Source organism: Mastigoproctus giganteus, chromosome 9 (assembly GCF_048544385.1).
Source record: "Mastigoproctus giganteus isolate SK-2022 chromosome 9, ASM4854438v1, whole genome shotgun sequence".
Classification (NCBI taxonomy): domain Eukaryota; kingdom Metazoa; phylum Arthropoda; class Arachnida; order Uropygi; family Thelyphonidae; genus Mastigoproctus; species Mastigoproctus giganteus.
The window spans coordinates 203,643,004-203,657,616 of record NC_143583.1 but is presented as its reverse complement, the minus strand read 5'-3'; the positions used below and the strand labels follow the sequence as shown (position 1 = coordinate 203,657,616).

Sequence of the window (14,613 nt, the reverse complement as noted above, 5' to 3'; positions counted from 1 at the left end):
CGCTCCAGGTTTTAAACGGTTGCCTACCTCTGGATCACCTTAGACATGCCATTCCAGTTGAATTTTTAGACTTCACTGTTAATATCCACTGCGATCCTAAAACCGAAAAAAACTCGTTGCTGGAACCACCTGGTTCAACTCTGGCAAGATCGGTAGTCTTCTTCAAAAGGTATGGTCACAAGAAAGTTTATTCCATCTGTGTCCTTTGCCTTACAAAAGTATATTCTAAAATGGTTCAGTCCGAGTCTTCACACTTTTTCTTTTAACTGGCCATGGTTCCCTTCGTACTAAACTTGCTATGTTTAATTTATCTGATTCTCCCTTCTGTAACAGCTGCAGCCCAGAAGACTGGCAGCATGTTTTTTCACCTGTCCATATTCATTGGATCTTCGTCAGCCTTTATCTGCTGTGTCTCAACCATTCAGGCAACGAGTCGTCTCTCTTGGACTCCAAAGAAAAATTATCTCCTGCAAGATTTTGTACATAAAGCCTTTGCCAGATGTGGACAATCATCAGTAGTGCCTCAATTTCAGGAACTACTCCTATTCCAGCTCTACCTCCAGTCCAGACCAACATCTCTATAGTCGCCATTTCGTGATACTACCACCACCATCGTCACTATCACCATTTTTTTTAGCTCAAGTACCATCTTCACCACCATCTTCGACTTGGACAATTGGTTAACAAACTTGTATGAAGCCGAGTGACATCGGTGTCTTCTTGACTTTATTTCCTGCTAACCTCAGGCTGGTCCTGAGGCGGGGTCATCTGCTGGCACCAACTTACACTGGTGCGGGATGATTTTTATTTATTTATTTTATTATTTCCTTATATCTTATTATTGTATTAACTTATTTTTATCTTTAATTTTTCTGATTTAATTTACTGTTAAATTTAATTTTCTTTGCTCATATTTTGAATGATTTCGACATTCAGTACGCGGACACTCGAGGTTTGCTGAGGTTCGCGCTCAGTTGTAGCCCGCCTTTTCGCGGCGTAGACGGGTATCAGCACCACCTTGGTGCTTGTTGCTTCCTGATAACAAAGCAGCCAGAAATAACATAAACACATACACAGCACAAACATAGCATTACACACATTTCTGGCCTTTCTGCAGAGTTTTTGTAACATCACAGTGTACCACGACGGAGTTGAACTAGCGTTTGGGAGCCGCCTTAAATAAGATACTATACATACAAACAATGTCAATTAACTTTGGGAACCAGGGTACATTTAGCTGCTTAGTGTCGGTGGTTCTCAATTGACGCGTAGTCGTGTGTAGTCTGGGCAAGAGGAAGGATTCCATCAGCAGTGAGCTTGCTCAATCCATTTCAAATCCTTAAACACTCAATCAAATCTCCTCGCAGTTGCCTAGTCCACAGGCGCTGCAGTTTGCAAAACTGGCACCTTTCAGGGTTAAGAGCACCCTTTTCCCCCCGTCACTAATGTAGTTTCTCTTCTCTCTATCCGTTCCGACAGATCCACATCCTTCCTCAAATGAAGCTTCCAGAAATATATAAATATATATATAAATATATATATATTTATAAATATATTTTATAAATATATAAAACTTATGGGGTTCCATGGGCCTCTTATTAAAAATAGAACCCAGAACGAGCAGTTTGGCTTTTTTCACTTAATACGCATTCAGTTAAGCGATTGCAATCTCACTTCACTTACACGTGAAAAATCATTGTTTTGGTTATCAGGCTTTGATAATCAAACACTCATGGAAACACGCTCGGGCTTCGTGTTTTCTCAAAAGCAACATGTACATCTAGCTGCTGCAGTTGGTAAAGGATTCACCGTGGGGGGGTTAGCAACTCCTCTACTTCATCCGCACTCACCGTGTCGGATCCCTGCTGCAGTTATGTGGTTGACATCTTCAGTTGAATTGGATGACTCATCAATTTACAAGTCCTGAGTGACTTCTGGGTACAGGTAAGACAAAGCAAGTGGTACCTTTACTCTAAACAATGTTAACCACACTTTGGTTCAACAGGACCAACAACGAGGCCTTAATTTTAATAAATTAAACTGGCCTCGTGGTTAGCACAGTTAATCGCCGTCCTCCCCATACCAGGTGGAAAAGACCGGAGTTCGAGTCCCATTGATGACGGGAAGAATTTTTATGGGTCTTTTTCACAACGTGGCGGAATTAGTCGATCTCAGGCAAGCGTGGCATGATTTTTTTCTCCCGGCAACTGGGATTTCTTTGGACAGCAAACAGAAAATAGGCCACAGAACACACTATTTACAGAGCAATAAGGCCTCAGTCGCTGGTGCTCCTAAAACCGTACAAGAAAGACCTCGTATTTTTGTAACTTTGAAGACACAAATTTTGTAATTCCAGCTAGAGCTGCATTTGAACATAACGAATTTTACTGTTTTACATGCAAAAAATACTGCTGCCCAAAAGGCACTCACTGCATGTTTCAAAAATAACTGCAGAACTTAATGTATCTCAGTAATCGAGTTTCTAGCAAAAAAAAAGTTCGGCTAGACTTTAATAATGCTGAAATTTATGGCAGAGCCGCTATTGCCAGGCCACACGTTACTGATGGTAGTGCTAGGAAGAGGAGGAGAATAGTTAAGGAGCACTTGATGACTGGAAACGTCATTTTTTCAGACGAATCATCATTCGCACTTTTTCAACATCAAGGAGAGTTCACATTTGGGAAATGCCAAAGGAAGTACAGTACATCATCCTGACTGTCCTGTGCCAGTCGTCAAACATGGAAGATCAACGGTGGTTTGGGCAGCAATATCTTACATTCTTTATATCTAGAATCCACCCTGATCGGGGGAGAATAACTGCCACTGATTACTTTGATGTTTCAAGTGACTAGGATTATCCCATGGTGGAAACATTGGTTCTCACAAAAAGGTGCCATGTTTGTTTAGCAGGGACATCGCATGAAACTGAGGTTAAGCATCTGCTGCACAATCACCAGACTAAACGTTATTGAAAAACAGGACTTTTAGCTTCGGGTTGCATATCATACAATTTTCTAGCGACGACCGACTAACCGAGTTAAAATAAATTTATTGAAATAAATAAATAATATATACATAAAATACTAAAACAGAGATAAAATAAAGGCGTGCGTTAAAATACAATAAGATAAAATACACAGTAGCTTTCGATACGAAGGGCCTCTTCATCAGCTTAGTCGGTGTACTCCAGTTTATATTGTTGGTTACAATAGCAAAAGTCATCTGAGCATGATCATGTATCACGAGTCTTAACGCTTTTATTTTATCTATTTTAGTATTTTATGTATATATTATTTATTTATTTCAATAAATTTATTTTAACTCAGTTAATCGATCATCGCTTGAAAATTGTACGATAAACGTTATTGAGTCACTGTGGGCATATTTGGAGAGGGGAGTGAGAAGCAGATTTCTCCACCTTCATCACTCAAGGAGCTTGAAACGTTGCTCCATGAAGAGTGGTCCAATATTCCTCTTAAGGCAGTTCAAGATTTGTCTGAATCTATTCCACGTAGAATATACGCTGTTTTAAAAGTAGAGGGCGTCCCAACACCATATTAGTGCACATCCGTAACTCTTATTCCAAGTGTTTCCATCATTTTGTCCATCCCCTGCATGGTACGTGAACATATATGGAAAAATTAGTAATAATAGCCAGATTTCTATTGTTTCAATTTTAATGAAATTTGGGATGGCTCGAAAAATCTCATTAAAAGACATAGAAATACAAAATTTCGAGAAAATCCATCCACTGCGAATCGAGATGTTACATGCGGGATGGCGGGCGAACAGACAGACGGTGAAGAAAATAGGCGTTGTACACCTACTGCGCCTATTGCACTGTATTCCTAATTATTTGGAATAACGCAGTGCAGCTACATGCTCAGTAGAAAAGCTTGAAGAACATGCGAATTCTTTTGAAGGTATTAATTTTCTTACAGCCAATGAATTTTTTTTAATGGTGGATGGCAGATTAAAAATGAAATAAAAAGGCGAAATATTTTACGATCATCGTCGAATTTATACCGGGTGCCGCATAATATCGATCAATTAATACTTGTTCTGAGGTGACAGTCTAGTCGGAACGATATATCGCCGTCTGCCATTCATTTGACAAGGTCTGATCTTGTACTCCGTTTACAACTGGAGGAATTTGTGTCCTCTTCAATCGTACAAATAAATAAAAAGTACTGTTTCTACAACGGTACTCTTTAATACTTTGGCAATAAGTAATTGCAAGTTTCTTCGTGTAGGTGACATAAGAAATGGGGAAGCATGAATGAAATTTCTTGCACCTCTAGCAATACTCAATATTGACATATAGAAGCCCGCGGCTCTTACTCTGGTGAGCGTACCAGTCATTCCATCCACTCTTATACTCTAGTTAAGTTGACAACTGAACATTAACCGCATGTGGAAACAAGTTTCTGAAAGATATCTCTTTGGCTAATGTGATATCTTCCCGGAAATACGCGTAAGTGTAGTCCACAGGACGAGTACTGCGTAAGGACAAAATTAATAATCATTATGGAGACCAGACTTCACACATAGTTGAGGACATTTTTAAATCTTAAAGAAATTCAAGTCTACCTCGTCGTGATAAAGGAAACTGCACAATGGTAACGCAAATATACATTTCGAGGTGCATAATTTGAGCTCAATAGTGGAAGCAAGCGATCGCTGCCTGTTACATGTTTTAATCTAATTTTCCGCTACTGACAGAAGCGGAAAATTAGAATAAAACGTGACCGAAGATTTGCAGTCTCTGAAATAGTATATACAGTACTGTATTTGGATATTTAAAGTCTGAAGGGTGTGGCAATGCGACTTCCTTCTGTCCAAGTCTTAAGTACTTTCCGTGGGGGAGGGGAGGGAATCCAGTTTGGTTACCGAACAGTCCGCTTCCTACAAAAATGCTGAGCATATTAAAAGAAGATCACCACAAGACATCTTTCAAATACTCGCTCGAAGCAGAAATACCAGCGAAACTTCCTTTCTTCAGAACAGGTTTCACTTCGTGTGAGTCATCCTGCTTAGTACATACCTGCAAGTTTCTTCGTGTTGGTTACATAAGAAATGGGGAGTAACCACGAGTGATCTCGTGCTTTTGACATCGAGTGAGATCTGATATTAGAATTTCTTCCGTTTCATCTAACTTCTTTCTGCCACCTCACTTGTTTTTATCGTCCTGTACCGCCCTTGAACACACAGAAAAGTGTGCGAATGAAAAAAAAAAAAAATAAATAAAATAATAATAAATAAGTAAGAAAAAGATCGGGCCAAAGTTTCCACCAACTGGCAGTTTCGGAAGTGAAGGGTAGTTCAAAGTTTATTTAGAAAAGTGTCGTAAAAGATTGCGCGTCGTCTAAACATCGCCTTGTGGCGCCACGAAGTCTGTCGGCTTTCCATTAGAATGCGAGAGTGCTCTTAGCACGCTGCCTTCTCAACCCCGCTATCGGAGATGATGTCGCTGTACAGAAGTAGAACTTTGGCTAGAAGGCAAATAACCTTCGAGTCTGTATGACGGCGGTGTGTCTCCTATCTGTTTCCATACCTAAAGGTTATACGATAGGCATCGATCACCTTCTTCGGTGGTTTCACACACTTCACAAGCTCTTCATAATCTCGAAACACATATAGAGTAAAATAATAAAAAATTAAGTGCACTGTACTCGTATCTCGTCAGACTACCACTACTAATAACCTTTGTTGGTTTCCTGCCAAAAGAGAAAAAAACATTGTGATCATCATTCTCCTTTTTCCCCAGCTTTTTTTTTTTTTTTCTCATGTTGCCATGGCAGAATAAAATAAATACGTAGAAAATGCACTTATTTCATTCGGCCGTGTACAGGATTATACAAAGTCACGACAGGCGTTCAGACATTTGTCTCGATGCTGCACAAGTGAATAATCCATTCCGGTGATGCAGAAAATGATACAATTACAACTAAAAAGCCACTTTCTTTCTCTGTGTTTCAACAAAACGCCAAATACAATTAGAGAACATAAGTCATAAGCGCATAAACGTCGGTTTGCAATTTAGTGTTGGGCATAATCGAATTATATCATTCGAATGATATAATCGATCGAATTATTTGTCATAATCGAATGAATCTCCATATAATAATCGACTATGACCTATAGATTAGCCCATCCCTACTACAGGTAAGAAAATCTGTGGATACCCGGACTGATATAGCAAACACTCAAAAATGATATACAGGAACCCGATTATCCGCAGTGAATAGGACCGAGACTGCCTCGGAAAACAGAAACCGAACTTTTCGCTAATTTTTATAGGGATTTAATTTATTACAGAGCAGTATTTATTATATACAATAATTGTAATATATTAACATTACTATATTATGTATATATTAATTTTATGTACAGGGTAATTTTTAAGTTTTTATTTAACAAAATACAGTACCGTAGTATTGTCTAAAATGCTCATTATATGTAATATGCAATAAATTAATTCTATTCTCTCGATCCATTTAATAAAATTGATTAAAAACAACTTTCTAAATGCACCGGCTGATATGTTGACTTATTTTATTATTAAGCTGATGTTATTAGTAAGGTCAAATTATGCAAGGCAGGCAGTGGACTTTCTGTATCAGCCAAAGAAAATAAATGAAACTATAACAACATTATATTATTAGCGCTTCTACCACGTTGGTAACCAATTTATTCCAATGTTGGACAACACGCTGCTCATAGGTGAACTTGCATCGATTGAATCAATGCTTTAAACTCGCAAGCCATCTCCCACGGAATAATCTGACATCAAGTTACTTACAAGGGCATTTTAAAATAATCCCGAGTACTGCAAATACAACACTAACTTTCCTTTCACGTTTCGGAGTCCTCGACGAAACGTACTCTTCATATCCTCGATCCAACGTGGATGTACAAAGCTATTTAATAAACCGAAACATGCAGTAACGTCACCTTCTTGAAGTACAGCCTACTAGAAGGCCATGTTTAAAAGACGTACGCTGTCAGCTAGAAAGTTACTGCTAAAGTCGAAAGTAGTTCTTTAATAAATCAGATTCAGATGGGATCTGTTTCATTTATTTTTGCAAAACTGCGCTCTTTGCCGGCTCTAAGTTGGTCAGGTTCAAACATGGTCAGGTCCATTATGATGGTTTATGTAATGTAACTATCATATATAATGCATAATGAACTACAGCTTGATACTAAAATAGCGATGCGTGTACTACAGGGTTAAAAAATGCTCTTATTTTAATTCTAACAAGGCTTTGGAAACAATGACTAATTCTTGATATTTTGCATAAATTATTTAACCAGATTTTTGTCAACCACTTTTGCTCGCTCGCTTCTCTCTCTCTCTCTCTCTCTCTCTCTCTGAGAGAGGGGGGGGGGTACAAGCAGCTGTATATCTAGTACCATACCTCATGATATCAAGTCAATCCTTGTTGCCTACAGGAAATCTTCGATTTTTTTTTTTTTTTTTTTTTTTTTTTTTTGCTCCTTCTATCTCACACTTCCTGCGATCCCGTCTGCAGAGAACTTTCCCATAGACCATATTGTTACTCTTATCTACCGTGAATACTGACAGACGCCGGAAACGCGTTGTTGGCAGAAAGAGAGAGAAAGATTAACGGCTAGTGACCCGTCCCATGTTTTGGCTGGGAACGCATTTTTTTAATAGACGATTATTAAAAGGAGGAGGGGGGGGATGCCCTTTAAGTTTAGCCACCTGTTCTTGCCAGTCAGTATCAACAACAGTGTCAATTTTTATACTTGCCACTCCGAAGTGCTATAGGAAGCACAAGTTTTACACCGGAAACAAAAAAAAAAACAACTATTCTAAGCGGAATAGCATACTTAATACATATGATTTGACAAACATCAGATGCAGTCACATGAGTTCCAGAAAATGTCCATCTGACAGTGTGTTCAGAATGGCTTGTAGATCTACTTCAACAATATTCAGAATGGCTTATCTACTTCACAACTCACGCCTCAATTATCATAGTTATTGCACGTATTCTTTAAATATACTATCGAATTGATTAACTATAAACCCCCCTGACCACTAGGTCAGAGGGGGTTTACAATTGTCGTTTCGGATATAAATAGAACACCACTGCTTAATTCGCCCGATGCATAAAAAATACAAGCATTTAAAACTTGCGTGTTTTCTTGGTGATCCTGTATATTAATGACTATATTCAATCCACAAAATCTGTTCATGCATTAGAGAAGCGTTGTCCAGATTGGAAATGGATTTAGCTCATTAGTTTTGTAAATATATATCTCTTTTTATCCTGATCGATTATTGGTGGGTTAACCCATTTGGCCTGGACCCCGAACCTAGAAAAAATATGATATGAAAGTAATGATTCAATAATATATTTTATGATCGCTTATCAGCTACCGCTCAATGGAGTGGGTGAGGATTGGGAATGGAAGGCGAGGAACGAGAATGTATTCCGGGCATCATTTTCTCTGAATCGGGTCTTGAAATTTCTTCCCGAGGTGATTTCAAAATATTTCTATTTTCCATGGCTTGGAATTATTCCATGGAAACTATTCCATGTAATATGAGAAGACATTTAAAAAGCGTTTAAATGCACGAGACAATATTATATAATATATCTTACAATTCAAAATGTAAGCAGTTTGTGAGAGAATTTTTAAATTAAGCCTGGGTGTGGAATAGGAGGATTTAACCTTAGACCTTTAAATACATTTTCTCTGGATGCCATTTCTTTAAAGGCTAAATCAATTTTACTACCATAAAATCTCTTCCCCTTTGAATTTATAAATAAGAGTATCAAACAGAGTTTCTCTTTATTTCCTTGTTTGGAAATGATATGGTGATAAACACTAGAGAAAAATAACAGAAAAATTTACCACACTCAACAACAGAGATTTAATTTCTCTAACAACATTGTAACGATCTGCTCAATCCCTGAGCCACTTTGTTTGAAGAAGTTTAATTAATTGATCTGACTACCTCAGTCCTGATCTGAATCCTTCACATGCCCTTGAGAAAAGCCAAATTTGGGAAAGGCCAGTACAACCCATTTCGACCGTTGCAATGGCGACAGCACTGATGGAGGAACGGCTTCAAATTGCAGTTAGCTTCTATCATGATTTGGTCAAATCTTCCAGGAAGAACCAATACTGTTATTCAGACTATGCGAGTCTCAAACATTATTAAATTTACAAGTATTTACTAAAAATCAATTTTATTCAACATTAATAGCCTACCTGGTGTCCAAAACTTTCGGGAGGATTGTGTACAATTCATGCTTACCCCATGTACAGCATGAATTGGAATCCTACTGTACCGGCTGTAAACCAATTTAATGAAATTCCGAATCAAACATAAAACCAGCCCAATATTATGTTGCGTTTTCTAACATACATTAGTATTTGCATTTTTTTAAGTTGAAAGAACAGAAAAAAGACATTCCTACCTGTATAAACATGCTCGTTTTGTAGAATAATATCCTTGTTTAGGCGAGTGCTATGCACGGTCAGGTTTAACAAGAATTAATTATTTATTTAAAATCAGTTCCTTCGTTTTCAGATCACAAGAGACCTGCATTTTAATTTTACGAGAGATTGCAAATGCGAATAAAGTAAAAGAAATTGATCGAGAAAAAAATAAACCAGAGGATAATTAGAAGTGAAAAAAGCAAGGATATTCTTTTAATTCGACTGGCAATTAGGGAAGTAATGTTTCCGCTCGTCATACTAAACAAAATATAAATTATAGAAAATGCAAATTTGAACACGTTCAGTGACTCATACTATCATAACCAACACATACAGTCATCAAACAATGAGTCATAATTAGATCTTATTGCCTGCTACAGCAAAGGCTACTAAAAAACAAGCTTTTATTTCATAAGACCCAAAACTTCATATTGATAATTTGGATTTTAAAATATCAAAGGATTCTTTCAAATAAGAAAACTCATATTAACTCTGCAAAAGAGAAGCAGCGCATTTCGTTGCTTCATAGAAATAGTTACCGGTATTTTAATTTCCAAAAGAAAACTCGCTTCTTCCACTCTGACGCTGCACATCATCCTTACATATTTCGACGATTAACATCTTCCAAAAAGTGGGATGCACAACCCTTCTCGGTCTGATGGCAAATAAAATTGCCTCTGGCAACCAGCCCCTGGTGTGACAGAAGTTGCAAAACTGTCTACTTACAAAATTAGTATCTTTGGAGCCCGATGACTTTTCTAGACACTGGGAAGGTCGTTCACCTACCCACCCTCTGACGAGACACCAACAGAAACTGAAACTGTCAAGGTGGTGTGCAGACTTAAGATGGACGAAAGACTTCCATTTGAAATGTTAATAACCTAAGTGCTCTTTAAAAACAATCACTATTTATAGAATTCTTTTTGACTGGTGGTTATTGCTTATTGGAGGAAATGGAAAAGCGCTTTTGTGATGTATTTTGTGTAGCAAATGAAGTATTTTTTTGAGTCTATTAATTTCATAAGTTACTTTTTTTTTCCTGTAAATTATAATTTAAAATAGAATAATTAACAATTTACAAGGACAGAATAACAACAATAGATCCGTATGTGAAGAAATATCCCAAAATACCAAAATACAAGCGCATATTTCTATGATTTCAGAAATTCTGGTCGATTTCTGCTAATACAGATAAGCATAATCTGCCACACCTAAAATTATCCCAGTACAAAGTTCGCGAAGATAACACCACAGCGATGGCAAACATTCCAAAAAATAAATAAATAAATAAATAAAAAATAAGGCAAATCCGAGTAAGCTTACTCTAAAAACAGATGTGATCCTATACTGGTTTTCTACTGTTTATGGAGACTTTACTGCATTTCCAAAAGGGTGTTGGCCTGAGATTTTAAGAAAACCTATAGTCAATAAGCGCAAGTCTATTAGAATTTGGTTAATGCTTATTACTTCATGTTTATTATATTACTTCACGCATATATCTTGTAGAAATGAATGGTGTTTATTGCTTATTTGGGAAGAAAGAAAAAGATCTTTTGATATATTTTGCGTAGCGAAGGAAGTGCACTTTGAGCCTATTATTATAGAGGTTTATTTCAATCTTTTTTGTAGATTTAAATTCTAAAATAGAATAATGAACGATTCTTCTAGTTTAACAGACTGGACTAGTTTTAAACGTTCGATATATTCTAGCAGTAATAATATAATTACATATACTTATAATTACGTATCGAATGTTTAAATCTATATATAGCACATGCTTATATATCAGAACTATTTAAGATGCAGCATTTCCTCTGTGATTAAGCGGACACTTGACATTCGCACCAGTTTGCGTATCTCAAACAAAATAAAAGGCTTTTAAGAATATCGCTATATTTGCATCCCTTCCCAATACGTCGAGGAAATAACGTATTGGGAAGATATCCAACAGTCAGCTCTACACAAGCATCCCACACATGGAAGCAGTGCGCTCGACGATCGGCGAAGGAGTAGCAGGAAATCTATTCCGAAATCTCTCAGGAAGCTGTTAATATGATCCACAGCACTAACAAATATCCTCATGACTAATAATGAAGTAGATGAATCAGCAAATCTTGAAAATATTCTACGAATAACCTAACAACCCTCTACGAAATATTTAAAAGATATTTGAGATAATTATCAACTAAATGTTATTTTAGTTCATTGAAGATTATATTCATTGAAGATAATTATCTTCAATGAATCACGATTCTTCCAATTTGTTCATTTAAAATCAAGCCATATACCGACATTTTGAAGTTCTTCTGATAACCATAAACATATATATCTTTAAATAGCCGCCACCAGTACCGGATCAAGAAATCACTGACTGTACAAGAGCATCTGCCATTCACATACTCTGTGGGAATTTCAACCTCGCCCTTCATCTTCACAACCTGCAAGTATCGCTGCTGAAAAAGATCGAACCCACTGGCCTCAAACTCAAAAACAAACAACCAACCCGAGGACAAAACAAGGTGGACTTGATCCTGAGTCCACCTACTGCATATTTCACGTGTCAGACGTCAGAAAAACCAACAGTAATCTCGCCCAAGTTCCTAAACATCAACAAATGTTTAACCACAATGGTGCCAAGTTTATTTAGCAGTCGACATATTGACCAGATGGCTAAATTCCATAACATTGGCTGCTGAAAAACAAATAACCATCACACCAAGCACTCCTTGAAAATTAACCTTTAATTAACAGAAATGAAAAGTAAGCAACAAATAATACTGCTGACAATTAACTAATAATATATAAAGTTATTTCTTTTCACTTCATATACCTGAACATTCACTGAACTCTAATGCGTTACTAATTTTCTCTTGGATTCGTAATAAAAATTGAAATCAAACACGAATTTCATGCTCTGATTAAATAAAAAAAATAAATGGTAACACGCAACTCAGATGGCAATCAAAGTCAATATATCTTATTAATTATGCTTGCTTATTTCCTCCTGGATTTCAATAAAATTTGAAATACAACGCGCATTTCATGTTTCTATTACGATTCATATAATAAACAAACAACGGTAATTCATTATTACACCCACCCACATGAGGACAAACGCAGGCAAGCAGCGGATCCGCGTAAAGCATTTTAAAATTTAAGCTTGTGGCAAACTTTTGTGTGGGATTCCAGTAAAACAAATCAGCCGCTATATATAGACACTTCCGAAACTGGCGTTCCTTCACGAGTTTTGATATTAAACCCAGAAGTAGTTGTAGAATTTAAGGAGCACGAGTAATTAAGGTCATATTGTTCCAGTTACTTTCTCTAAATTGCGTGTGTTCTGCGGTCGATTTCCTGTTTGCTAGACGAAAAACCCGATTTTCCGGGAGAAAAAACCATGCCATCCTCGCCTGAGACCGACTAAAAAGTCCCACAGAAATTCCTCACGTCATCGACGGGACTCGAACTCGGGTCTTTTCCACCCGGTGTAGGGAGGACGGCGATTCTATCAACTGCGTTGTCCACGAGGGAAACCCAGAAGTTCTGCCTTCATGATACACTAATAAATAGCCTTTATTCCCAGTAGAACTTTGCTGTTTATCAGTAGCTATCACCCACCAACTTCGGTGGTTACTATCAAATTCTACACAAGAAAAATTATAAAAAAGGAATTAGTGATTAATGGCTCCTCTGTTCAACAGAAGTCCAAGTTCCAAAACTGTAGATTTTTTTTTCAATTTGCATATAGGGTATTGCATTATAACGATGCTTTGAGTTTTTAATATAATGCGTTGGTGATTTTATGGCAACTAATAAATAATAACATCCTATTCTCATTCTAAAATTTGCATCATAACAACAGCTATAAAAGTAAAATAAACCTCGCTGAGATCAAAGAGCGATACACTATAATCGTACTAACCAACTCCTGAACTAATGCAATTGACAAAACTCCTGGATTTTGTTGAGGGGTGTCACTGATAGAACTCGTTACAGCAGTAAAACCGATCCAGGAGTCTAAACGTAGCACTTCACACTAATAGATATTTTATCGATGTTTTATTTAAACTTGACGGCTGCTATCTCCTTTGAACACTCAGCGTGAAGTGCTCACTGAAGATAGCATTAGTTTCTGACATTGAATATTTATCTGGTAAACTGAACTTTTATCCCTTTGTGGTTTCATCCAGTCTGCAAAAAGAAGAATGAGACACTGCCACAAGAATTTTCTTTCAAAACAGAAATAAATTATCGAAAGATAATTCAGTGAAGACTAAAAATGTAGAACTAAGTTAATTATAGACTGCAGTTACATTTTAGAAACACCATCTTTGATAATGCAAAAGCATCATGAATAACTTTGCATTTATCAACTATTAAAATTACTGTAAAATTATATTCGCTTCCCAGGGGATATTTCGCCTATCAAGCCGGCCTCCTCCCATCCCTGACCACTTGAGTCCTAAGAAACTATCCCTCTTTCCCCTCCCATAGTCTATCGCTGCAGATAATTCATATTAAAGACAAAAACGTTTAAATTTTAAACTGTTATTGTGGCTACAAGAAAAGCAAACGGATCAGAAGTGGGCACGTGCAAGGAAGAACAATGAAAACAAAAATAATTCCAGATTTATCCTCGTTACCAAGGTCACAACAACGTTGTGTGCAATATTTTTCAGTTGGCGATGAAATATCAAAAAAATCACAAACCTCGCTGCTGCAGATGCAAACTTACAGACCTGTCCATCTTCCCGTATACCGTTCCATAGCATATTTTTATTTATTTCAGAAAGCAAGAAATTAAACCAATATTCTCTCAGTCTTCTCAACTTTGAACAATAAAGATTCCGACATCAAAACACAAGATAGTTCCTCTCTGCTCCCTAACACACAAGATTACAAAGGAACCTTTGGCATTAGCCGGTGCAGCAGGGCGGCACCGAAATGCCAACTGTCCACAAAAATTCCTTTAATTGCTCATCACTACCGACACCATATGTTTTAACAGTACGAACACCATATGTTTTAACAGTACGAACAGGATGTACGCACTGTTCAAACAAACAAAAAAAACATTAATGCCACGTTGCTATAGTAACAATTTTTACTTAGAGCAGGTGATGTTACCACGCATGC

The 14,613-nt window shown here is 37.1% G+C and overlaps 1 protein-coding gene across 2 annotated transcripts in view; it reads right to left on the bottom strand.

Annotated features, from left to right (window-relative positions):
* The window catches only part of LOC150081043 (uncharacterized), a 242,446-nt gene that overhangs the window by 96,901 nt on the left and 130,932 nt on the right, over positions 1–14,613 (bottom strand). The gene's annotated exons all lie outside the window — the stretch shown is intronic.